This window comes from Petaurus breviceps, unplaced genomic scaffold, assembly GCF_028583685.1.
Source record: "Petaurus breviceps papuanus isolate PSGF00001 unplaced genomic scaffold, PetGlider_PUasm1.0 91133, whole genome shotgun sequence".
Taxonomy (NCBI): Eukaryota; Metazoa; Chordata; class Mammalia; order Diprotodontia; family Petauridae; genus Petaurus; species Petaurus breviceps.
The window spans coordinates 27670788-27696027 of NW_027187419.1; the positions used below are offsets into that span (position 1 = coordinate 27670788).

At 37.2% G+C, this 25240-nt stretch overlaps 3 pseudogenes; 2 read left to right on the forward strand and 1 right to left on the reverse strand.

Moving 5' to 3' along the window:
* LOC138154736 (ubiquitin-conjugating enzyme E2 C pseudogene) overlaps nucleotides 1-25240 on the reverse strand; it is an 81681-nt pseudogene that overhangs the window by 16221 nt on the left and 40220 nt on the right.
* On the forward strand, nucleotides 2581-5070 carry LOC138154895 (cell division cycle 5-like protein pseudogene; annotated as a pseudogene).
* LOC138154896 (nicotinamide phosphoribosyltransferase pseudogene) lies at nucleotides 5229-7564 on the forward strand (annotated as a pseudogene).

A 25240-nucleotide genomic window follows, 5' to 3' on the forward strand; every position in this document is an offset into this window, starting at 1 on the left:
AAATTTTGTGACATGGGAAATCCTTGCTTTTTTATGTTGAATTAAAAAATCTGAACATAATTTTTATATCACCCACTGTTATTGAATAATATATAAATTCTGCTATGTTATTTTACATTAGTCTCTAGTAAAAAAAAAATGTGGTTTAGTGAGGGAAGTGAGTTTGGGGTGATATCAAGAAGTCACTTATTAGCTAGGTGGCACAGTGGGTAGAGTGTTGGATCTGGAGTCAGAAAGACCCCAGAGTGAGTCATTTAACTTCTGGATGCCTCAGAATGTCTAAGGAAGTATGTAGATGATGGATTGAAGAGAGAAGAGCCAGAAGGCAGAGATACAAGATACTATCATGTCAGTTCCAACTCAGAAAAAGTTAGCATTGTGTTCTAACTTTCTGTTCCCATGTATCTGCATTTAAGATTTTGCATTATGATGTAGCATCTCTAGAAATATTGTTTGTTTTAAGCAGTTAGTTGACACAGAGGATAGAGTACTGAATCTGGAGTCAGGATGACCTGATTTCAAATACAGCCTGAGACACTTAGCTAGCTTTGTGACCTTGGGCAAGTCATTTAAACTCTGTCTGATTCAGTTTCCTCAGTTGCAAAATGGGGATAATAATATTACCTGTCTCACAGAGTTATTGTGAAGATCATATTTCTAAAGTACCTAACACGGAGCCTAATATTAAGTACTTAATAAATTCTTATTTCCTGCCTTCCTTGTTCTTGTATGTATGAAGAAGTCCTGTGTTGTGTAGTATTGGCAGGGCAGGATGGACATTTTTATGTATGTTTAGTTATGCAGTGAAATTCTCAACATGCAGCAGACTGTTCTGTTTGTTGCATGCTAGGCATCATTTGGTGAACATTATTATTTCTAATTCTGTTTTCTCAAGCATTTTTGCACTGTGTATGTGCTGCTGTTGAGTTACCTAAATTTCAGTAGGCCTAATAAGAACATCAATCATCTAAATAGCTTTGTTACACATGCAATGAGCTGACTCTTAAATCTAAGAAATGAAACACTTCCTCTTATTCAGAAAATATTTATTGTTCAGTCATGTCTGACTCTTCGTGACCCTATTTTGGGGTTTTCTTGGCAAAGATACTGGATTGGTTTGCCATTTCCTTCTCCAGCTCACTTTACAGAAGAGGACACTGAGGTAAACAGATTAAGTGACTTGTCCAGATCTCAGGAAACTCAGGAAAATGAGTCTTCCTGACCTGGTACTCTATCTACTGTGCCTCCTAGCTGCCCTTAAAAGATAGGAGACTAGGAAAGTAGTGATCCCCAATATGAATGAACCTTTCTATCATCAAATCCTCATATACTACTAACTTAAGTGGACCTGTATCACCTTGCTTACACCTTCACAACAAAAAAATCAATCTAAATGTTTAGCTTCTAAACCAAAAGTAAGGAAGTTCCCACCCTAATGAACCAAAATATGTTTAAGATTTTAAATCACTTGAGAAGCATTACGTATGAAAATTATACATTGGTATCTCTTTGGGTACTTGAAAGTGATTGTGGTTTTACTAAAATCATAGGATTACCTGAAATCTATAACCAAAGAAAATAAAACCTGTATATATCATTTCAAGATATTTTTAAATTGCCACAAAACATTAGAAGGAAATATGAAAGTCAAATGAATCTACCCATTACCTTTTGAAATAAACCCCAAAATGAAAATTCCCAGGAAAGTTGTCACCAAAAATCCAGAACTTCCAAAACAAAGAAAAAAAAATACCACAAGCAGCCAAAAGAAAGAATTTAAGTATAAAGGAACCACAATGAGGATTATATACAATTTATCAGCTCTCATTTTAAATAAATGGAGAACATGGGGTAAGATATTCCAAAACTCAAAAGACAAAGGTTTACAACCAAAAATAAATAGCTTGCTCACCAAAATTGAGTAGGGCCCTATAAGGGACAGTCAACAAATACTGAGTAGGGTTGTGTTCTAGGTGTTATGTGCTCCTCTGCCCAGGCTTCCTCAAATTGGCATGGGGTCAAAACAAGACACTTTGAAAGAGTTCCCTGAGGTTAGCATTTGTGCACAATCAAAGGAAGAGAAAATTGAAGTGTCTGACCAAGAATCTGGACACTCAGTCTGAATCTAACTTCCTGGTGTCTGGGCAGCCCAGGTCCTACTTGTCTTGTGAGTCAGTGGTTCCTTAGACCCATAAACAAAAGCCAAAGGCCCTCCTGAGGTATGAATGCTGAAGTGTGAATCTTTCAAAGTGAGCACAACTTCACCCTTCCCTCCATCCCTTCCCCATTGGTAGGTGCAGTTACTTAACCAGCAGTGGAGCTGAATGAAAGCCCATTTTCCCCTTTCCTCCCTGCCATCCCGGGTTCAAGTTTCACCTCCTTCCACATTCCCTTAGTCACAAGAAGAATTGTTAAGACCAAAGCCTGATTCAACATCCTTTTCACCACCAATTCCTAGATTTCTAAGATTGTACTGGGAAGAAGGGTTGGTTTGAGGTTGGGGGGTGGGGGGTCACAAAACTATTTCAGGTTCTCTGGGTCGCCTGGACTAATTGCTGAATCACTCACCTTTCCACCAAGATGTTTTAGATTATGATCAAAGAGGACCTATAGAGGAATACAGAGGATGAAATTCTCAAAGCTGAAGTAATGATATATGGCAAGAACCAATGGTCTCAGATTGCTTGACTGTTGCACAGGAAATGAGCAAAGCAGTGCAAGGTTAGATAGTATGAGTGTCTGAACCCAAGCATTAAAAAAAAGAGTGAACTAGGAAGGAAGAAGAAAAGTTTTTCCACCTGGCCAAATTGATGCCAACCCAGTGGAGAACCATTGCCCCAACTGTTGGGAGGACAGAAGCACAGTGTTTGGTGCACTATGAATTTCTCCTGGATAAAGTTGCACAAAGAGAAAATGAAGAAGAGAGACCAGATGATCAATGAAAACTTAAACCAGGAGAGGGTGATCCCAATCCAGAAACGAAACCAACCAAACCTGATCCAACTGATAAGGATGAGGATGAACTTGAAATGCTCTCAGAAGCTTGACCTGGTCTGACAAACACACAGAGAAAGAAGGCCAAAAGGAAGGCAAGCAAGAAACAGCTGGAAGAAGCAAGATGCCTTGCTCACCTCCAAAAGAGAACAGAACTTCAAACAGCTGTCATAGAAATTCAGGAAAAAAAGCAAAAAGAAGAGAGGAGTAGATTATAATGCAGAAATTCCATTTGGAAAAAAAGCCTACTCCAGGCTTTTATGACACATTTGAAGAAAATTATCAGGCACTTGATGCTAAATTTAAGAAGTTACAACAAGAAGATCTTGATGGAGAGTACAGATCTGAAAAAGGAAAGTAGAGATAAGACGAAAGAAAAACAACATTTGAAAAGAAAAAGGGAGACTGGCCATTAGCTATTCTTCAAACCAGTGGAGCATAAAAATCTATTAAAAAGTGAAGAAAATTAATACTTCCTACATCTCAGATTTCAGGTGCAGAATTTTAGGAAGTTGTAAAAGTTGGACAAATAAGTAAAATTGTATGTCAAACAGCAGAGGAATCTGGAATCATGAATTCTGCTTCCAGGACTCTTGTCTGAGTATCATGTTACCAGCAATAATATGGCTCTGAGGGCACCCAAAACTCCAGGTACACAAGAGCAAATTTTGCAGGAGGCACAAAACTTGATGGCTCTTACCAACATGGATACCCCACTGAAAGGTGGTCTTAATACACCATTGCATGAGAATGACTTGTCTGGTGTGACTCCTCAAGGACAGATCATTCAGACACCAAACACAGTCTTATCTACCCCATTTAGGACACCTTCTCATAAAGCTGAAGGTGGGACTCTTAAACTAGTTCTTGGCACTACCCCAGGCAGAACTCCTCTAAGGGACAAACTAAGCATAAATCCTGAAGGGGTATTGGCAATTTACAATAATCCCTGGTATGTGAAGCAGATAGAGAGAGAATACCATGAGCATCTTCATTTAGGGTTGATGGGCCTTCTTGCTCATAAGAATGATTTTGAGATTGTTCTACCAGAAAATTCTGAGGATGAGCTAGAAGATTGTTAGATTGATGAAACTTGTGTAGAAGATTCCACTGATGTAGATATTCAAAAGCAGGCTATCTGGGATGCAGAATAAAAAAAAACATGCATGAAGCTGTACAAAAGGATCGGCCAAGACCTTCAGAAGCAAATGAAATTACCTTAAGACCCTTAAACTACCACTAACACACCTACCTACAGAAAAGTGAAGAACTAATTTAAAAAGAGATGATCACAATGCTTCATTATCATCTTCTGCATCATCCTTATGGGGAGCAAACTGGAAATCAAAAGTGTGGGAAGAATGTTAGAGTCAAGTTTTACATCTATCTGGGCAGAATCAATACACATAAGCCAAAATGGCTACCAAAAGGGACAGGATTTAATCAGTGGAAAAAAGACTTGAGATCAATAGGTGTCACATGAGCACAGAAGCTAAAAGAGCTGCAAAAATGGAAAAGAAAATGAAAATTTTGCTTGGCATCTACAAGTCTTGAGCAATGGAACTGATCAAACAGATGGATGATTTCTGGGACCAAATAGAGCAAGATCACTTGGAATTTTGTATTTTTGAGGAGCTAAAGAAATGTGAAGATTCAGCAATTCCAAGGAGGCTAAAGTGTATAAAAGAAGATGTCCAGACAGAGCAAGAAAAAGAAAAGGAATCCCAGCAAAGATATGCAGATTTGCTGCTGGTGAGAGATTTTAAAGTCAAGACACTGAAACATCCTTTGTGTTTTGTTATAGAAAGACTTAGGTGCTGGTTTCTATCCTCTGGAAGAATAAAGCTGATGTTTATGTTCATCAAAACATGTGCCTGTTATCTGTGACTTTATACTTGTAATTTGATTTGAATGGATTTCATCATCTATATTCTTTATGTATAAACTCTGGCTCCACAAGAATATTTAGAAGTTAATTTATGAAGAGAATCATCATTTTTAGTAATCTCATGTTCACTAAATTTTTGGAATTTTGACCTTTTAAAATCATATTTTTTTTATTTTTAGAGTTCTTAAATGTGTTTCCTTGAGCAAATTCTTAAATAAAAATTAACTGGAGAAAGAAGGAAGGAAGGAAGGAAGGAAGGAAGGAAGGAAGGAAGGAAGGAAGGAAGGAAGGAAGGAAGGAAGGAAGGAAGGAAGGAAGGAAGGAAGGAAGGAAGGAAGGAAGGAAGTTAGAAATACATGATAGCCATCTTCCCATAGCAATAAAAGCAGTTGCTGGGGGTTCTGTCATTCCCAGGGGAAATATCCTCTTCACAGTGGAAAACACAGATCCTGAATGTTACTGGCTTATAGATTGGATACCAAGACTGAAGAAGGACAGTCTTAATCTAACCACAGAGGCTACAAATTACAGAAAGCAGAAGAAAATTTTAGAAAAATATTTGATGGAAACATCTGGTAACCTGTAGTACAAAGTACATGATTTTGGCTACAAAGGAGTCTCTTCACAAGAGAAGGCTGGTATAGGATCTGGTATAGGATCATTTGATGAACTTAAAGGAATTTATAGAGTAGAAAGGATTGCTTTAATTAAAAAATATTATGGAACAAAAGACCCTGTGCCAAGATATTCTGTTCCAGCTCCAAAACACAGTACCATTACAACCTGGGCCAAAGATCAGGAAAAGATACTTTTGAACATAGAGTAACAAAGTTTTCATCAGTGGCTGGGCCTGTGGTCAATGATAGCTATAATATTTATAATGCATATGAGAAAATGGGGGGGAAATTTTAAGACATTTAATTGTATCAAGAAGTGCAAAGTCACAACTAATAATTAGACCAAATTCTGGAAAGCCTCTTGGCATTGTTTTAAAAGTTTTAGTCATTCTAGGTATGAAGTTTTCAGTTACTGAAAACTCAAAAGGTTTTAAATTGTTGCCACCTTATCTCTGAGTTATTCAGGGTGACTGAGTATTGAAAATATTTCCTTAGGTTCTGGTGGAGAATTTTTACAAAAGTTAACAAGAGATCCTTTCAATGGCTCCTTCAAATGCAGTTATGTGGGTACTGATGGCCTTGGAATTAATGTTTTAAAGAATCTATTTGTTCTTAGTGGTAGAATTGTGAACTGATCCATCTAATCTGGAGAACAATTTGGAACTATGCCCAAAGGGCTATAAAAATCTGCACACCCTTTGATCCAGCAATACCACCACTAGGGCTATATCGCAAAGAGATCATAAAAAGGGAAAAGGACCCACATGTACAAAAATATTTATAGCAGCTCTTTTTGTGGTGGCAAGGAATTAGAAATTGAGGGAATGCCCATCAATTGAGGAATGACTGAACAAGTTGTGGTATATGAATGTAATGGAATACTATTTTTCCATAAGAAATGGTGAGCAAGCAATTTACAGAACAACTTGGAAAGACTTGCATGAACTGATACTGAGTGAAGTGACCAGAACAAGCAGAACATTACACAGTAATAGCAACATTGTGCAATGACTGACTTTGTTAGACTTAGCCTGAGCAATGCAATGATCTAAGACAATTCCAAGACTCATGACAGAAAATGCTATCCTCATCCGGAGAAAGAACTAAGCAGTCTGAATGCAGATCAAAGCATACTGTTTTCTCTGTCTTTTGCTGATTTGGGCTTTTTTTTCCTTTCTTTTGGTTTTTCCCTTTTGTTCTCATTCTTATTTCACAACATGGCTAATGTGAAAATATATTTAATATGATCATACATGTATAATCTATATCAGATTGTATGCCATCTTGGGGATGGAGAATGGAGGAAGGGGGGAAAATTTAGAGCTCAAAATCTTATAAAAGCAATTGTTGACAGACAGACAGACAGACAGAAAGAAAGAAAGAAAGAAAGAAAGAAAGAAAGAAAGAAAGAAAGAGAAGAGAGAGAAAGAGAGAGAGAGGAAGAAAGAGAGAGAGGAAGAGAGGGAAGAAGAGAGGAGGGAAGGAAGAAAGAAAGAGAGGAAAAAGGAGAGAAAGAAAAGAAGGAAGAGAGAAAGAAAGAAAGAGAGAGAGCGAGGGAGGAAGGACAGAAGGACGGAAGGAAGGAAGGAAGGAAGGAAGGAAGGAAGGAAGGAAGGAAGGAAGGAAGGAAGGAAGGAAGGAAGGAAGGAAGGAAGAAAAAACAAACAAAAAAGAACCCAGTTGGTGGTGCAGTGAATAGAGTACCAGCCCTGGAGTCGGGAGGACCTGAGTTCAAATCTGGCCTCAGATACTTGACACACCTACTAGCTGTGTGACTTTGGGCAAGTCACTTAACCCCAATTGCCCTCCAAAAAGCAAAAAAAAAAAAAAAAAGAACCCAGTTGCTGATCCCCACAAAAGATCAAAAAAGGGCAGATTATCTCTACATAGGATACCTACTGGAAATTTTCTTACCCTTGAGGAAGGAAAACGAAATCTTGAAGAATGTGGGCATGATCTTTTCCATACTGTTTTCAAGAATGGAAAGGTAACAAAAAGCTATTCATTTAATGAAATATGAAAAAATGCCCAGGTGAGTAGTGAACTGGGAATGACACCTCATTAAACTTTGTTCTCTGACTATATGTGCTTGTGTGCAATGGATAGAAAATATTGTACAGAACTAGGGGGAGGGGGCATGTGTTTTATGATACATTACAGTCAAATTATTTGTTGGTTTATGTACATACTGCCCTGATATATTTCATTTTATTTTTAGCCAGTCTTTAGAAGGTCTCAAATTAGGAAATGGCATTTTACTGTGTAAAAGATTTAATGCTGAAGTAAGCTTTCTAGGACCTTTGGCCACTAGAACGTGATTTGATCTGATATTGATCTTTTCACAAATAACAAAAAACTGAAAAACATTTTTATATATACTAATATCACATAAAACAGATTTACAAAAAATTATTGATTGCTTTATGTTTGCTTTTAACTTGCATTTTGTGTAAACAATATTGTGTAAGATATATCTAAAGCTTCAGTGATTTAATGTCTTTCTAACTGTTCATGATTTTGTGAGCATAGACTTTCAAGAAAATATTTGAAGATAAATTTCACTGCCTTTTGATCATTAATCAGAAAATTAAAAAGTGAAATAAAATATCTGATAAAACTCTTTCTATGATTCAAATATAGTTCCAATACATAAATCAAGGAGAAAAAGGGCAGATAGAAAAAAATATAGATCATTATCTCTAGTGAATAAAAATGCAAAAATTTTAAATAAATTTTTAAGAAAGATGCTATAACAACATATTAAAAATATTGTATCCTATTACTATGCTGGATTTATATTATGAATGCAAGATTTTATCTAATACTAAGAAAAATATAAAAATAATGAACCATATTGAAAATAAAAACCATATGATTATGTTAATAAGTTCAAAGAAGGATTTTTAGAAAATACAATATCCACTTGGGTTGAAGACATTAAAATTCTTAGAAATAAATTTGTCTTTCCTTAAAATGGTACACAGTACCTAACTAAAATGAAAAGCTAGCATTGTACACAATAGAGAAGTACTAAAAGGGCTTTCCAGAAAAATTAGAAGTAAATCAAGAATGTACACTCTTATCAGCATTATTTGATACAGTTCTAGGAACACTAGCTATTGTAGTAATATAAAATAGAGAAATTAAGGGAATAAACATAGGCAAAGAAGAAACAAAAATATTGTTTTTATCTGATGAAAGGATATTTTACCCAGAAAATCCTATTCAAGCTAAAATGTTAATTGAAATAACTTCAAAGAGAATTCTAAGAATATGGAAAAGTATATCAGAAAATTCCAAGCTCCTCAAACTTTCCCCCCACAAATGAGATAAAAGAGCACCTCATGGCTAACACATAGAAGTACAAATAAATAGAGTAGGGGCAGAAGAGTGGTCCTCCTGAGAAAATCAAAAATCTGAAGAAAAATCCCAGAACGAGGTTTAGTCCCTGTGAATAATAAACACCTTCAGGCTATTGCTGCTTAAACAACAAACAGTGAGCCCTAAGGTTAGATGGATTGGGATGTTACCTGGGCACCAGTCACAGGGATTTTTACCTCTGGGAGAGTGAGGGAAGTTGGGTGTCTGAGCCGGGGAAGATAGAAAGAACCTCTGCTGACAAGGAACACCAGATCTAGTTGTGCTGTGGAGACAAGACTCTGAGCAAGAAGGAACCAATACATGCCCAGTGAAGTACAGAAGCAGTGAGGTGGGGATGCTGCGAGATGTGGGCACTTACTGGAGACTGTGGTCTTGTTTTCAATTCCAGGCCAGAGGGGAGACCTGAAGAAGGATCTGAGGTCAGAGGCACCATCCCCAATACTCCAGGGCTAGAAGTGATTACAAAAAAATAAGCTGCTACAAATAGAAAAAAAAATGCAGAGGCAAAGAAGAAAGAATTTAATCGTACAAAGTTACTATGGGAATAGAGAAGACTGAGGTTCATCTTCAGATGAGCGTACTGAACTAAAGAAACCCTCTTCTAACCCAAAGAGTAATGGTCACCTGCCTATAGATAACTCATAGAAGAAGTTAAAAAAGATTTTTAAACTCAAATGAGAGAGACTGGGGGAAAATGAAAATAAATAAATAAGAACAATCCAAGAAAAACAAGATTATGAAAAGAAAGTCCACCAATTAGAAAAGAAGATCCAAAATCTTTTTGTTTGTTTGTTTGGGTTTTTTTTTTTTTTTTGCTTTTTGGAGGAGGAAGGCAGGGCAATTGGGATTAAGTGACTTGCCCAAGGTCACATGGTTAGTTTTGTGTTACATGTCTGAGGCCAAATTTGAAATCAGATCCTCCTGACTCCAGGGCTGGTGCTCTATTCACTGTGCCACCTAGCTGCCCCAAAGATGCAGAATCTTAAGGAAGAAAACAACTCCTTGAAAATGAGAACTGGGAAAGGGGAAACCAGAAAAGTTATGAGACCAAGAAATAAAATATAAAGAATAAAAAAATAGAAGAGAATGTGAAACATCTCATATGAAAAACAACTTATCTGGAGAACCATATCAAAAAAAGGAAACAAGAATAATCAGACTACCTAAAAGCTATGATCAAAAAAAAAATCATGATAGAACAATACAAGAAACAATTAAAGAAAAATGTCCTGAAGCTTTAGGACAAGAGGAAAAAAAGTAGAAATAGAAAAAAATCTACCAATCATAACCTGAAAGAGATCCTCTGAGGAAAACCCTCATAGTCAAATTCCAAAACTCCCAGCTCAAGGATAAAATATTATGAGCAACAACAACAAAAAAAATTAAATATAGTGGTGCCACAACTAGAATCATACAAGACCTAACAGTGGTGACACTAAAAGACCACAGGTCTTGGAACACTATATAATGAAAAGCAAATGAACTGGAGTTCCAAAAATATCATACCCAGCGAAGCTAAGCATAACAACGAATGGAAAAAAATTAACATTTAATGAACTGTCAGACTTTTAAGACTTTGTTAAAAAAAATCTGAACTTAATAGAAGATTTGACATACAAGAGTCAAGAGAAACATAAGGTAAATACCAAGAAAATTACAAGGGACTTAATAAGGACAGACTGTTTATCTTTTTTATGAGGAAATGTAAAACATATGTCTGATTATTAGTAGTAATTGGGTAGTTTATAAGAAAGATTGGGGTAGACAAGATTATGATATTATTTTTATAAGCAAAACCATTTAGGAACAGCTAAAAAGAGTAATTATCTTATACAAATGAAGTGTGAGAGGAAGAACTGACACAGAGGAATTAGATGGGGGAGGAGGGCTGGTAGTTCTGGAAATCTACTTTCATTGGGAATGAGTTCAAGAGTAACCAATATATAAGAATCTAGAAGAGTATAAAAGTCTTCTAAATTCAGAAAGAAATAAAACACTAAGGGAAAAGGGAGAGGATAAGGGAGAGATCTTTAGAGAGGAGGGGGAGGGAATAGGTTAAGGGGGTGATATAGAAGGGTGTTTAGATGAATGGGGATGAGAGGATAAGAAAAGGGTCCTTGGTGGGGGGCAGGGGATTAGGTCAAGTAGTAATAGAATGGCAAGGTATCAGGTAGAAGTAAAGTAGAGAAGCCAGAAGGGGTAGAAAATAAGAGATACACACAGACATAAAGATCAGAAGTAGAATTTGTTAGGGAAAAGGAGCAGAGTGGTAAGCATAATCTTGGACAAAGTTAAGGCTAAAATAGATTAACCAAAAGAGAAAAATAGGGAATCTATACCATGTGTCAGCCATATTCAACATTGTTTTGGACTATTTAAAACAACTGATAAAGGCTTCCCAAAATGTCACATTTGTTATCTTCACCTCCTCCAAACCACTTGGATGAGATGTTCGATCACTCACTCTGCCTTCTCCCTACCTCCAGTTCTTACATTTCCCTATCTTTGCATCCATCATAGATGCATGTTCCAGATTTTTGGTTCTGCCCATGTTTTCACTTCCTCTTAGTATGTATTATGTGCCAAAGTTTTTCTCATGACCTTAACCATCTGCTACATTTCAAGCCTATTCCTTTTACCCTTGGACATTTTACAGCCATTTCACCTACAATCCTGTTCCTAGCCCTTGTCCCTTCTTAAATTGGTACTGAAATAGCCTGTGGCTTTCCCAGCCTGGCCTCCCCACCTACTTGTTTCTTATTATTTATTTTAATTTTCTATTAAATTCTTGAAATAAAGTTGAATTTCCAAAAAAAAAATAGACTAACTCAAATGGCAAAAGAGGACCAAAAAGCCAGTGAGGAGAAGAATGCCTTAAAAAGTCGAATTTGCCAGATGGAAAAGGAATTTCAAAAATTCATTGAAGAGGATAATTCCTTCAAAGTTAGATTAGAGCAATTGGAAGCTGATGACTTTATGAGAAATCAAGATACTATAAAACAGATCCAAACAAATGAAAAAAATAAAAGGCAGTGTGAAATATCTCATTGGAAAAACCACTGACCTGGAAAATAGATCCAGGAGAGATAATTTAAAAATTATTGGACTACCTGAAAGCCGTGATCAAAAAAAGAGCCTAGACACCATCTTTCAAGAAATTATCAAGCAAAATTTCCCTGATATTCTAGAACCAGAGGGCAAAATAGAAATCAAAAGAATTCACGGATCGCCTTGAAAAAAATTCCAAAAAGAAAACTTCTAGGTATATTATAGCCAAATTCCAGAGTTCCCATGTCAAAGAGAAAATACTGCAAGCACTCATCAAGAAGCAATTTGAGTATTGTGGAAACACAATCAGGATAACACAAGACCTAGCAGCTTCTACATTAAGGGATCAAAGGGCTTGGAATATGATATTCCAGAAGTCAAAGGAGCTAGGACTAAAACCAAGAATCACCTACCCAGCAAAAAGTGAGTATAATGCCACAGGGGAAAATATGGGCATTCAATGAAATAGAGGATTTTCAAGGATTCCTGATGAAAAAACCAGAGCTGAACAGAAAATTTGACTTTCAAATACAAGAAGCAAGAGAAGCATGAGAAGGCAAACAAGAAAAAGAAATCATAAGGAACTTATTAAAGTTGAACTATTTACATTTCTACATGTAAAATGATAATTGTAACTCATAAGACTTTTCTCAGTATAAGGATAGTTGAAGGGAATATATGCATATATGTATATACATATATGTATGTATAGGAGGGTATATGTGTATATAAATATATATGAGTGTGGGCATATGTATGTTCACGTATACATGGAGGGCGCAAGATGAGTTGAATATGAAGGTGTAATGGGAATGCAAATTTGGAAGATCTTCCCTGCCCCTAGGCTAAAGTGCACCTGGAGCCTGGGGTGGGAGGCTTGTTTTTCAGTAGATACTTTTTGATTGGCCAGTGGGTCCAGAAAGTTGTTGCATTCTCTGAGCCAAGAGAAGGCTATATAAGCCCTGATGTGAGGCTTTGTTTTGGGGGCTCACTTTGAGAAGTGTTCTGTGATTTGATCTGTATTCTGGGAAGCCGTTGTCCAGAGCGCCGCCCCCCCCCTGCTTTGAAAAACCCAGATGTGGAAACCCAGGTGTTGACTGGGTATGGATGTAATGGTTGGACAGTTTGGAAATCTGTCTACTTGATCTGTTTCTGTCTTGATAATTCTGCCTGTATACTTTGAAGTTCGGGGTGCTGACCTTTTTCCCCTGAACAAGGTAAACGATATATGTCTGACTGATTAAAGTAAGCTTGTTAACCCATTTTGAGTTGCTTTCCTTTAACAAAGCAGATCCAAGAACCTGTGGTGGCAGCAAACCCTGAGGACACCGGGGTGCTTGCTGCTACAGAAGGGATGATATCTAAAAAATAAAATTAAGAGGTGGGAGAGGAATGTATTGGGAGAAGGAAAAAGGGAGAGAGATTAGGGTAAATTATCTCATATAAAAGAGGCAAGAGAAAACTGTTACAATGGAGGGGAAGAGAAGAAAGGTGAAAGGGAATGGGACAACCTTATTCTCATTGAATTTGACTTAAGGAGGGAATAATATACACACTCAATTGGGTATCTTACCCTATAGGAAAATAAGGGAGTAGGGGATACGAGGGGGGATAATAGGAGGGAGGGCAGATTGGGGGAGAGGGTAGTTAGAAAACTATTTTTGAAAAGGGATAGGGTCAAAGAAGAAAATAGAATAAGTGGGGGCAGGACAGGATGGAGGGAAATACAGTTAGTCTTTCACAATGTAACTACAATGGCAATGATTTGCGTAACTACACATGTGCAAACCTATATTGAATTGCTTCTCTTCCCAATGGGTGGGGGGGGGGCGGGTTGAGCAAGGAAGAAGGGAAAAAATCTGGAACTCAAAGTTTTAAAAACAAATGTTTAAAAAAATTGTTTTTTTTTTTTACATGCAACAGGGAAATAAGATATAGAGGCACTGGGGTATATAAATACATCTTGCCCTACTAGAAAGTTAGAGGGGTGATGGGGGAGGATATAAGAGAGAACAGATGGGGGGAAGGGGTATTCAGTAGGCTTGCTATTTTGAGGTGGGGGTAGGGGAAAGATGGGAAGAAAAATTGTAATTCAAAATCTTGAGAAAATGAATGTTGAAAACTAAAAATAAATAAATTTTAAAGAAAGAAAACAAAAGAAGAAAACTTAAAAAAATAAAGGAATATGAAAAGACCAGGAACCCATGCCAGGAACTCTATGCCAGAGCAAGCCAGCAGCTAAAGAGGCAGATCAATAGCAAGTTTCTAGGTCAGTTAAGCCTTCGCATACAAGCAACCTAAGGTCTAGGGCCATACCGTCCAAACTGCCTTTCCCTGGCTCACAGGAAGTAAGGGCAGATGGCTGAAGTATTTTTTGAAAATTTAGTGGACCAACGTTTTCATATACATGGGTTCTCTCTATGGACTCAAATAGTAATCTTCCTTTACTTTCTTATTTTCTGTGATTATCTTCCACATTTCCCCATAAATCTCCCAAAGAGAATCAAGACAACTGATCTTACTCTCTTTTAATATCTCATTGGTACCAGTGTAACACTTGGGCAATTTGTTGGTCATGTCTTAATCTTACTACTTCATTTTCACTGCCTGTCCCCCCATGCCATGGATTGTCTCCTTCCACATCTCCTCCTCCTGGTTCTTCTTGATTCCTTTAAGCCTAAGCTAAAATTCAACCTTCTACAGGAAGCCTTTATAATCTCCTTTAATGCTAGTAGTTTCCCCATGTTGAATATATACATTTACATATATCTATACATATATGGTACAAAATTTTTTGTATTCTGTCTTCCCCATTGGACTATGAGCTCTTTGAGAGCAAGGACTATCCTTTGCCTTTGTTTGTGTCTGGCACATAGTAGCAGCATAAGAAATGTTTACTGACTGACTTAATACTTGACTGAACCATCTCTTTTTCTGGTCATATGTATCCTTGGTAAATCTTATTATCACTTTTTCAGTGCAAGTGATTTTTGGCAATATGTTATGACCTACTTAAAACAACTATATGTCTTTCCTTTTTTCTTTGGGTTACTTATACTTTAAATACTTCTAAGATTGTGATGTTTTGTAATTTTGTAATTCAAAGTTATAAAGTGTCTCAATAAAATTTAATAAAGTTAAACTGAGGTACAGATACCTCACTTAAGCCAATGATGCAGAGGAGGCAGCCCAGCTCCCTTTTATAAGCACAGAAAAAAGAACAGAACTAGGTAGGTGAGGAAAATAATGTAATTGGTTACAGGGCTGGCAGCATCATGGGAATGAGGACAGCATGGTTAGCTGGAAATTGGGGATAAGGGGCCATAATGGTAATGGTAATTTGAAGATCTTCCCTGTCCCCTAATAGGCCAAATGTAATCACTTGGAACATATGGTGGGAGGAGTTTGGTGAAGGATGGAGCAGAGCCCCCAGGAAGCTGGGAGTCAGAGCAACTAGAGCTGGAGAGAGGAGAAGATGCAGGCAAGGGACCGAGCTCTGGATGCCAGCTAAACAACTGACCTCTCAAACGGGACCTCTTGGGGCAGGAACAGCTCGATGTCCAGTTTCAGCAGGAAGTAACCATGGAGAAGAGACTTTTGCCCCTTGCCCCAAGTTTCTGAGCCACATTTGTTCGAGAAGAAAATGACTCTAAGATATTGTTTTATGTGCTTATTTTCTCTTATCCCTGTTATATTGTTGTAAAGTTCTGCTGACACTAGTTACCCTTAAACTCCCATTAACCTGTGTAATGAAATGTATTGTTAGTGTATTTTTCCTATGTAAGGGGCATGAAAGACACTGGGGCTAAATGCAATGGTAATGAGAATTTAAAGATCTTCCCTGCCCCTTAATAGATCTAAGGGAATTTGAAGGTCTTCCCTGCCCCCTAATAAGCCAAATGTAATCAAATGGAGCCTGTAGTGGGAGGAGTTTGTTGAAGGATGGAGCAGAGCCCACAGGAAGCTGGGAGTCAGAACAGTTAGATGGAAGGAGGAGAGAAGACACAGGCAAGCAGACATCTAGGCTTGTGAGTGTTTGTTTGTGAGAAGGATAAAGAGGTATGGTGTTGCTTTCCACAGTGATAAGGTATATTAACTTGTTTCTATAATAATTTGACTTTCTGGTATTGGGATTTGGCTTTCTTGTTTTGGGATTCAGCTTCCTGGTGTTTGAATAAATGTTTTGCTTCTGCCTTCTATATGGAGAGTCTATTATATTTTGAGATTCAGAATTATGCCAGCATAGTCATAGTTGCCATTGGTGCTGTGAATATTGCATTGGTGCTACAGGGTCTAGCAAACCCTCTTTCCCTTCTGTGACTAAAAAATGTTCATTGTGTGACTAAAGAAAGTTCATTGTTTAAATCCATCTACAAGGTTAGAAATAGTGGGCCAGACTTCTTTGGATAACAAATCAGACATACTTGAAGGATAGTTTGGTGCTGTAAAGACACTAAACGAGAATCCCTAGTATCTACCTGCATCCCTCAAGGATAATAGATTTCCTTAGTGATTAGCAGGAGCACTGAAGTCCCAAACTTAGCTCATAGGCTAAGAAACAAAGAAATGTGGTTTGAGCAATCGTACAAAGTGGGGCAGTAATTTAGAATAGAATCAATTACAGAGTAGAATCAACTGTAAAATGATACTGAATCAATTAAATTTTTTCAATAGCATTATCAAGAGAATACTATTATTAAAGAGATGGGAACTTAGAGTAGTGGGAAAGATGTTATCATTGAATGCATGCTACAGTTTTAGAAATACAATTCCACCTGATCTCCTCAAGTCTTGGCCTATCTCATTGTCCATTCATAAAGTGGCAGAATCTGAGAAATACTTTCTTTTTCATTTTGTTTTTGGCAGGATATCTAGACTAATTTGCATGGGTTTTACTGAAGATGCTTTGTAGTGTTCTGGGGATTCATCAATGTCATAACTCAGAATCAAAATGGTATCACTAAACTGCAAAAAATATCTGTCAAAAAATGGCAAATACTTTGGGCAAATATATGCACTAATATTTTGTAAGTTGCTTAGTGTCAAAACTTAGTGTATAATTGAATTTCTATAGTTTCATCATTCAGAAAATCTTTTGTGATTTAATAGTTACTTTGGAAGAAATCTTTTCTAAAAAGAGTCTTCATCAAGGTTACATTTTTTTGTCAAGTCAAACGCTTTCTTTAAAAATAAACAATAAACCCAGGAAGAACTTATAGTCCCTCAGACTTCTTACTCAGTTTTATGAGTAAAAGATATAGTACAATGCAGGTAATTTATCTATAAAAGCCTGCTTGTCCCCTTCTCTTATTTTCATTGGATATATACCCTCAAAGCCCACATGGACCACTCTTATAAAAAAGTTTATAGAGATGAGAAAGCAGTCACACAATTGGTTTATCTTGTTCTTGATTGTCTTTGTAATCATTTCTATAATTTTAGAATTGTCTTCTTCTTCTCTGGTATATCTATCTTCTCTGATATATCATGAAAATTGATTTCTTAGTGCTTTTCAAATTTTGCCAGAATGGATTTCTTCATTATGTATTTGGTCAGGTCCAAGCAGATAAGGATTGTGTTCCAGGCATGGGGAATATCCAGTGCAAAGGCCCAGAAATAGAAGATTAAGAATTGTATGGAAAGAATATCAAGAAGGCCAATTTGGCCATCCAATCTATCTTGGGGATGCCAGGGGGTTCCCCCTCTGTAAAGGTCTCTATGCAATCCTCTCTGAATACTTTGCTTATATGTTGTAGAGTGAATTCTTTTTTAGATATGTCTTAAACTAAATGGCAACTAAGAGCACTTCCATCTCTGAAATTCTATGCTTCTGAGACTCCTAGTCTCTGTGGGAATATAAACTGATCCTCCAAATTATACATGCTGGCAATCTCTAGAGAGATAAATACCTGTAATTTGCTGTAAATATAGCAATATCGAAGTCTTTTCCGAGACTAAATTTGCAAGGATTCCCTCTGGACCAACTTCTGAGTCTAATCAAGTCAGTGCTTAGATCTAGGGAGTTCCTCCTAATCAGCAATCAGAACATATTTTTTTCCATTGAAAATCAGATTATCAACCAAAGGAAATAAGCACAATACAATGGAAAGAAGATTGGCTCTGGACACCAAGGAATCAAAGGCTTGTTTTCAAATTTCGCCTCTAATGTCCACTACCTGTGTGACCCTGAGTAAGTTACATAACCGTCCTGAGTATGAATAAAAGTGGGGGGCGAAGAGGTTTGGACTAAATTAATTCCAAGGTCTTTTATAGCCCTAAATCCATTACTAGGAAATATAATTGTTCAAAAATGGATCCCTTGGATGCCCATCACTTGAGGGATGGCTGAACAAGTTATGGTATATGAATGTGATGGAATATTATTGTACCATAAGAAATGATGAGCAGGAAGACTTCAGAAAAACCTGGAAAGACTTACATAAACTGATGCTGAGTTAAGTGAGCAGAACCAGAACATTTCACACAGGTAACAAAAACATTATGCAACATTTGACAGACTAACTTTGACAGATTTATCTCTGCTTAGTAGTACAAGGATCTAAGAAAACTTCGAATGACTCATGAAGGAAAATGCTACTCATATCTAGGAAAAAAAAACCCCTATAAAGTCTAAATGAAGATTGAAGCATACTATTTGTTCTCTCTCTTTTTTTTGTTTCTTCTTTCTTGTGGTTTTTCTCATTGGTTCTAATTCTTTTTTACAACATGACTAATGTGAAAATAGGTTTAATATGGAATGTATACATAGAGCCTGTATCAGATTGCATGGTCTTGGGGTGGAGGAGGGAAGGGATTAGGAGAAAATTTGGAACTCAAAATCTTATGGAAGTGAATGGTAAAAAATAATTAATTAAAATATTTTTTAATTTAGAAAGAATATGAAAAAAAATCATGTTAGACAAAAAAATGCAGCCCTTAATGAATCAACCAGTTCATTTAACTTTATATTTCTATGTAACATTACAGGTATACCTTGTTTTACTCAAATGATGTATTCCTAAAACATTAGGTATAAAGGAAATTATCAGAAATAAAATTATATTTAAAATTACCTAGTGAAACTATCCATTTAAATGGATATAATTAATCCTTTTAAAAGTAAAAAAGTATTTTGTAAAGTAAATACTTAAGCCTTGGGAATCAGAATACAAGGACTGAGTATGGTTTTGCTGCTATCTATGTGACCTTGGGCAAGTCAAAATTTTTCTAAGTCTCAATTTCTTCATCTATAAAAGAAGGATAATAATAATTGTGCTACCTACCACATAGGAATTGTAAAGGTCAAATATAAGCACTTGGGAAACAGTAAACCATAATATATGTGTTTATATGAGTTAGTATTATTATTATTTATTTGGGAAAGTACAATGGGCAAAGGGAAAAATTCAAGACCTAATTTTTCTAGTTAAGTGACTTGTCCATTAACAATATGGAGAAGCCCCCTCAACTCCCACTTTGACATTAGGTGGAAATAGTGGGCTTATGGAGGCAATCTAATGCAAAGGACAGAACATTTGGTAAAAAGTTAAGAAAGCCGAATCTAAACCCAGACTAGGCCACTTACTATCTATGTGACCTTGGAAGATCTCTTGGACTCCACCAAGAGCTGGGTTTCTTTGGAACTCTAAATTTAATGAACCTATGGTATGTTAAACTGACATATTACCAAGATGATTTGTATGGGAGAAAGTGTGAATATCATTATCAATGAAAGATATGTGTGTCAAGAAAAAGAAGTAACCTTGTTATGAAGCAAACAAGCTAACAGATATCTGTGACTGAGTACTCATCCCATTCCCTTAATATGCCAAAGTGCCCTTAGTTCCCACTTGGAGATAAATTTGAACAATAAGTATACAATGATACTCACAAAATGCAGACAGACATTGAGGAGGGCCTCCAACACAATGATGGATGGATCCTTTAAGGTGAACTTAGGAGAAGTCATGGGTGAGAATTGTATAGATTCCCCTAAGACATAGATGAGTCATACATACATAGATGCGTCCACATCACTGAAAGCAGAGACAAATCAATGTAGCAAAGTAATCCCTAATTTTGTTTGTTTTTTAATATTTCTTCCAGCAAAAAAAAAACAAAAAAAAACATTTGCAGTGTTTATCTTTGCCACTAGGTGGCAATCATAAAACCTCAATTTCACTCAATTGACCTTGTAGTAAATCACAAGTGGCTGTTAGATGAAAACGTTTACATTACTGTTGAGACATAAGTTCATTTTCCGGTAAATTTAAAAAAAAAAATCCTTTAGTAGACTGAGTTAAGCCAAAATTATCTATTATCCCTATGTTGAAGTGTTATTCATTTCAGTGTCTAGTGACTTAAGGCAAATTATCCCCTTAAACAAATGAGAAACCATCTGTCTTATAACAGATTTTCTTATGTCCCCTCTTTTAAGAAAAGTCATGTGACATAGAGAACGGAAGAATTCCTTAGAGCCAAAAAGACTTGGGTTCAAGTCCATTGCCACATACAGGTTATGTGACCCCAGCCATGTAATTCATTTAACCCTTCAGTATTCTAGGTGATGCTCTAAGACTATAAAATGCAGAGAAGGGTCAGACTTGCACTGCTGGAGGGAATTTTCTCATCAGTGAGTTCTCTATAACACTGAAATCTGAGCCATCTCCCATCTCCCATATAAAATCTGTATAAGTTTTCTTGACAACAGAACTTAAGATGAGAACTGTCACTAACTAAAATGTTTGTGAAAGGCTTCATAGAGCTCCCAAAATAAAGCTATTCAATTTTTTTAATCCAAAGCTATAGACCATAGATCATAAAATTTTAGACATTAGAAATTTTTATTTTAACAAGCATTTATTAAGCACCTACAATACGCCAGTCCCTGTGCTAAGCATTTTACAAATATTATCTCATTTGATCCTCATAATAGCCCTGGGAGGTAGGTGGTATTATTATCCCCATTGTACAGATGAGGAAAGTGAGGCAGACAAAGGTTAAGTGAATCACCTAGGGTCATACAGCTACAAAGTGTCTGAAGTCAAATTTAACTCAGGTTTTCCTGGTGTCAAGGCCAGGGTTCTATCTAGTTTGCCACCAAGTTGCCTAGAGAACATCTAGTAACACACACACACACACACACACACACACACACACCTTTTTCAGATTAAGAAACTAGGGCTAAGAGAAGAAATATGACTTACCCAAAATCACACTAGTAGTTATTTACAGAATCATTATAATATCTAATTAATGGCCTAGAAGAGGCCAGTATTAGGCCCACGTCTCACCACAGTTTCTGTTGTCTGACAAGGTATCAGAGATACAGTTACTCCATCTTCCCATCAAAGTCTCCAGCTATTGAAGTGATAGCACCACACATGAGAATGAGAGTTTGAAGGGTCATATCTTTGACAATATCAACCTATTTGCCAGGGACTCCAAGGTCATGCTGACTAGACAGTGTATGGCACTGGCATTGACGGTGCTCAGCATGATGTGCAAGGTCTAGTCTGGTCCCATAATCGGCATGGTACAATATTACTGTTAGAACCCATGACTGTTCTTCTAGAGGCATTCTAGACCAACAAGCTGCCCCCATGCCACAAGGGCTGGATTTGTGCCTACTTGGCACAAAAGTGTGGCCATCTTCCTACTGCTGGAACAGACTAGCCTACCAGGCTTCATCAGGCCAAAGATGCTCAAGTGCTTCTCTAGCTGGATGCAGCTGGAGGTGCTACTGTGGGGTTGGATGATCCAGGACACCTTCAGTACCCTACCAGACTCCTTAAAAGGTATTTAGAACTTCCTTGAGACTGATTGGCTCAGGTGACTAAGGGCTCAGTCAGCTGATATTACTTTCTCATTGTTTGAGTACAAATCAGCCCTGGAAAACTCTAGATGTTCTCTGATGCTCTTCTAGAGGAAAGCAATGGGAAACTCAGGCAAGGTACCTCTGCTCAACTAAATCAGCTTGAGTTGTCTTTAATGCCTGTCCTCAATGCATAGTCCTCTTTCTTCATTTATGACTAAGAAAAATTTTGGTTAATTGATGAATGATCTATAAGTGTTCCATTTTGTTCCAGTATTGACCCTAAACTGCCAGGGTACTGTCCTGAATAAGGTCTAGTAATAAGACACGAGATAATTTGGGAAGGAGGACATTAGCTGTTGAGGAACCAGAAAAGGCTTCATGCAAAAGATAAGGAATCTACATGTAAGAGGAGAGGAGGAAAAATATGCCAGCCCCAGGGGATCCCATTACCAAGGTACAGAAACATAAGATTTGTCAAGTATGACGAACCAAGAGAAAGCCAGTTTGACTGGATTGCAGAGTTCAGTTGGGGGTAGTAAGGCAAAATTGAACTAAAAAGATAGATTGGGTCCAGGTTGTGAAGGGTTTTAAAAGCTAAACAAAGTTTATCTTTCATCCTAGAAGCAAAAGTGTGATAATAGAATTTATTGAAAAGTGGAGTCACATGGTCAGATCTGAGTTTAAGAAAAATCAATTTGGCAGTAGTGTAGTGGATACACTAAAATGGAAAGATACTTGAAGTAGGAAGACTGATTAGGAATCCTTGGTAATAATTTAGATAAATGGAAATTGGGACCCAAACTGTTCAAAGCTATCTATGTAAAAAGAAGGGGTTAGATTTGAGAATCGTTGTGGAGGTAGAAATGTAAGATTTGGTACCTGATTTACAGGAAACAGGAGCAAGTGAGAAGTGGAGGACACTAGCCTAGCTGGAAAGAAGGATGCTGGCAGCACTGACACAACTAGGAAAGGGCGTGGCTCTGAAGGCTTTGAGAGGGGGAGATTTGAGGCAAAAGAAAACAAGTTCTCTTTTGGACACCTTGGGTTTGATATGTCTTCCATAAGCCCTCATAACTGACAGTATCAGAGGCCTTGGTCAGATCTACAAACATTCTGTACAGACCTCTGTTCTACTTGGCAGAAAACACCAGATTGACCATTTGTAGCAAGCGGCAAGCACCCCAGAATCCCCAGGGTGGCTGCCACCACAGGTTCTTAGATCTGCTTTGCTAAAGGAAAGCAACTCAAAATGGGTTAACAAGCTTACTTTAATCAGTCAAACATATATAATTTACCTAGTTCAGGAGAAAAAGGTCAGCACCCCGAACTTCAGAGTATACAGACAGAATTATCAAGACAGAGAAACAGATCAAGCAGACAGGTTTCCAACCATTACATCCATACCAAATCACAGTTACCAGAGAGGGAAACATCAACATCTGGGTTTTTCAAAGCTGGGGCGGGTGGGGCGGGGGGGGGGGCACTTTCAACAATGGCTGCCCAGAGTCTCATCTGGTCAAATCACAGAACACTTCTCAAAGCGAGCCCCAAAATAAAGCCTCACATCAGGGCTTATATAGCCTTCTCCTGGCTCAGAGAAAGTAACAACCTTCTTGACCCATTGGCCAATCACATAGTATCTCCTGAGAAACAAGCCTCCACCACAGGCTCCAGGTGCACTTAAGCCTAGGGGCAGGGAAAATCTTAAAAATTTACATTCCCATTACACCATTTCTCAACCCTTTCTAGTGGATAGTCTACATTGGCTCTCAAGTAGATGACCATCTTCCAGGTGAAGTATCAGCCCATTAATGAGGAGACCCCACTGTGCTTGTCAAAAGGACAGTCTATTTCCTATACCTTTAGAGATGGACAATGGCGGCATCCTTGAACTTCTGGGGGATAAGATCGTCTTGCCATATAATCCAGAAGATTTTAATAAGCTTTTACATATCAACTTATAATTCTCAGCTGAAATAGAATCAGCACCAGGGGCTTTGCATTCAAAACATCTTCAGCTGGAAATTTGTCTAGAGAGGTATTGACTTCAACCTGAGGTAAATGGTCAGTGGCTTCAGCATTGATTGATGATTGTCTGTTGAGAACACTATGGAAATGTTCAGCCCAGTTCTCTAGGAACACATCTTTATCACTAATCAATGTGGTTCCATCAGCAGTCAGCACTGAGTAGTTGAGACAGAGATACATAATACATACATACATAATTACATAAATATACATGTAGATACATATATAATTGCATAGATGATACATAAATATGGATATCTATGATTCATATGCACAAAGATGATAATTATATGGAATATATGGAAGATCATGAAATCACTGAGAGTATAGAAAGAAAAAAGATGTTCCAAGACAGATCTTAGGGAACACTCACAGGACTATGTGATATGGATGATGAGCCTGCAGGAGAGACTAAGGAATGGCTAGACAGGTAGGAGCAAAATCAAGAAAGAAAACCTTAAGCAGAAAGAGTATCTAAAAGGAGAGAGTGGTCAAAAGTGACAAACACAGCAGAGAGGTCAAGAAGGGTGAAGACCAGGAAGAAGTCATTAGATTTGATAATTAAATGATTGTTGGTCATTTTGGAGAAGGTGATCACATTTAAGTGATGAGGTCAGAAACCAAAAGATGGAGGATTGAATGAACTGAGAGGAAGTAGAGACAGTGAGTATAGATAGCTCTTCATAAACGTTTTTTGCTAATATAGGGAAGTGATCAATTTTTTCCAGTACTCACCCTTTTCAATTTGTATAGAGCTATCCGTTTTCTTTTAAGGTCAACACAAAAATTTTAGGCTTCTATACTTAGCCTTTCATCACAGCAAAGCTGTGATCCCTAGAGCAAATATGGTCCATGCTATACCTAAGGTTTTGTGCTCCTTGAATATGCACTCTTCTACAAACTATGGTACTTTGCTATAATACTATAGTATAACATAGTTTAATACTTCACTAAATCACCGCATACCCCATACCATCTGGCATGTCTTCAGTGGCATGCTGAGGAATTTCAAGGATTACTGAAGGATGACCACATGGTAAGTGTTAGTCATCCCTTTTCTTTCCTGCCCCACCCCCGCAACCTATTTACAAAAAAGAGATATTATGAACTCAAGACTTAAAACAATGAGTTGTCCTTTATTGTTTGTCTTTCCTAACTACAAAACTATTCTACCCACTGTATCTTCAAGCTGGCTCTCCTCTGAGACATAGAAATAGAAATGAAATGGTACCTATGTCAAACTGTCAAATTTTGAGTAGAGCTGGTTCTATCTGCTTTCCTCCTAGGTCAGGGATTCTTAACATGGGTTCTATAGACTTTTTAAAAAAATAACTATATTTTGATATAATTGGTTTCTTTTGTGATCCTCTGTATTTTGATTTATCCATTTAAAAACATTATTCTGAGAAGGGGTTCATAGATTTCATCAGACTACCAAAGAGGTCCATCACATACATACACATACAC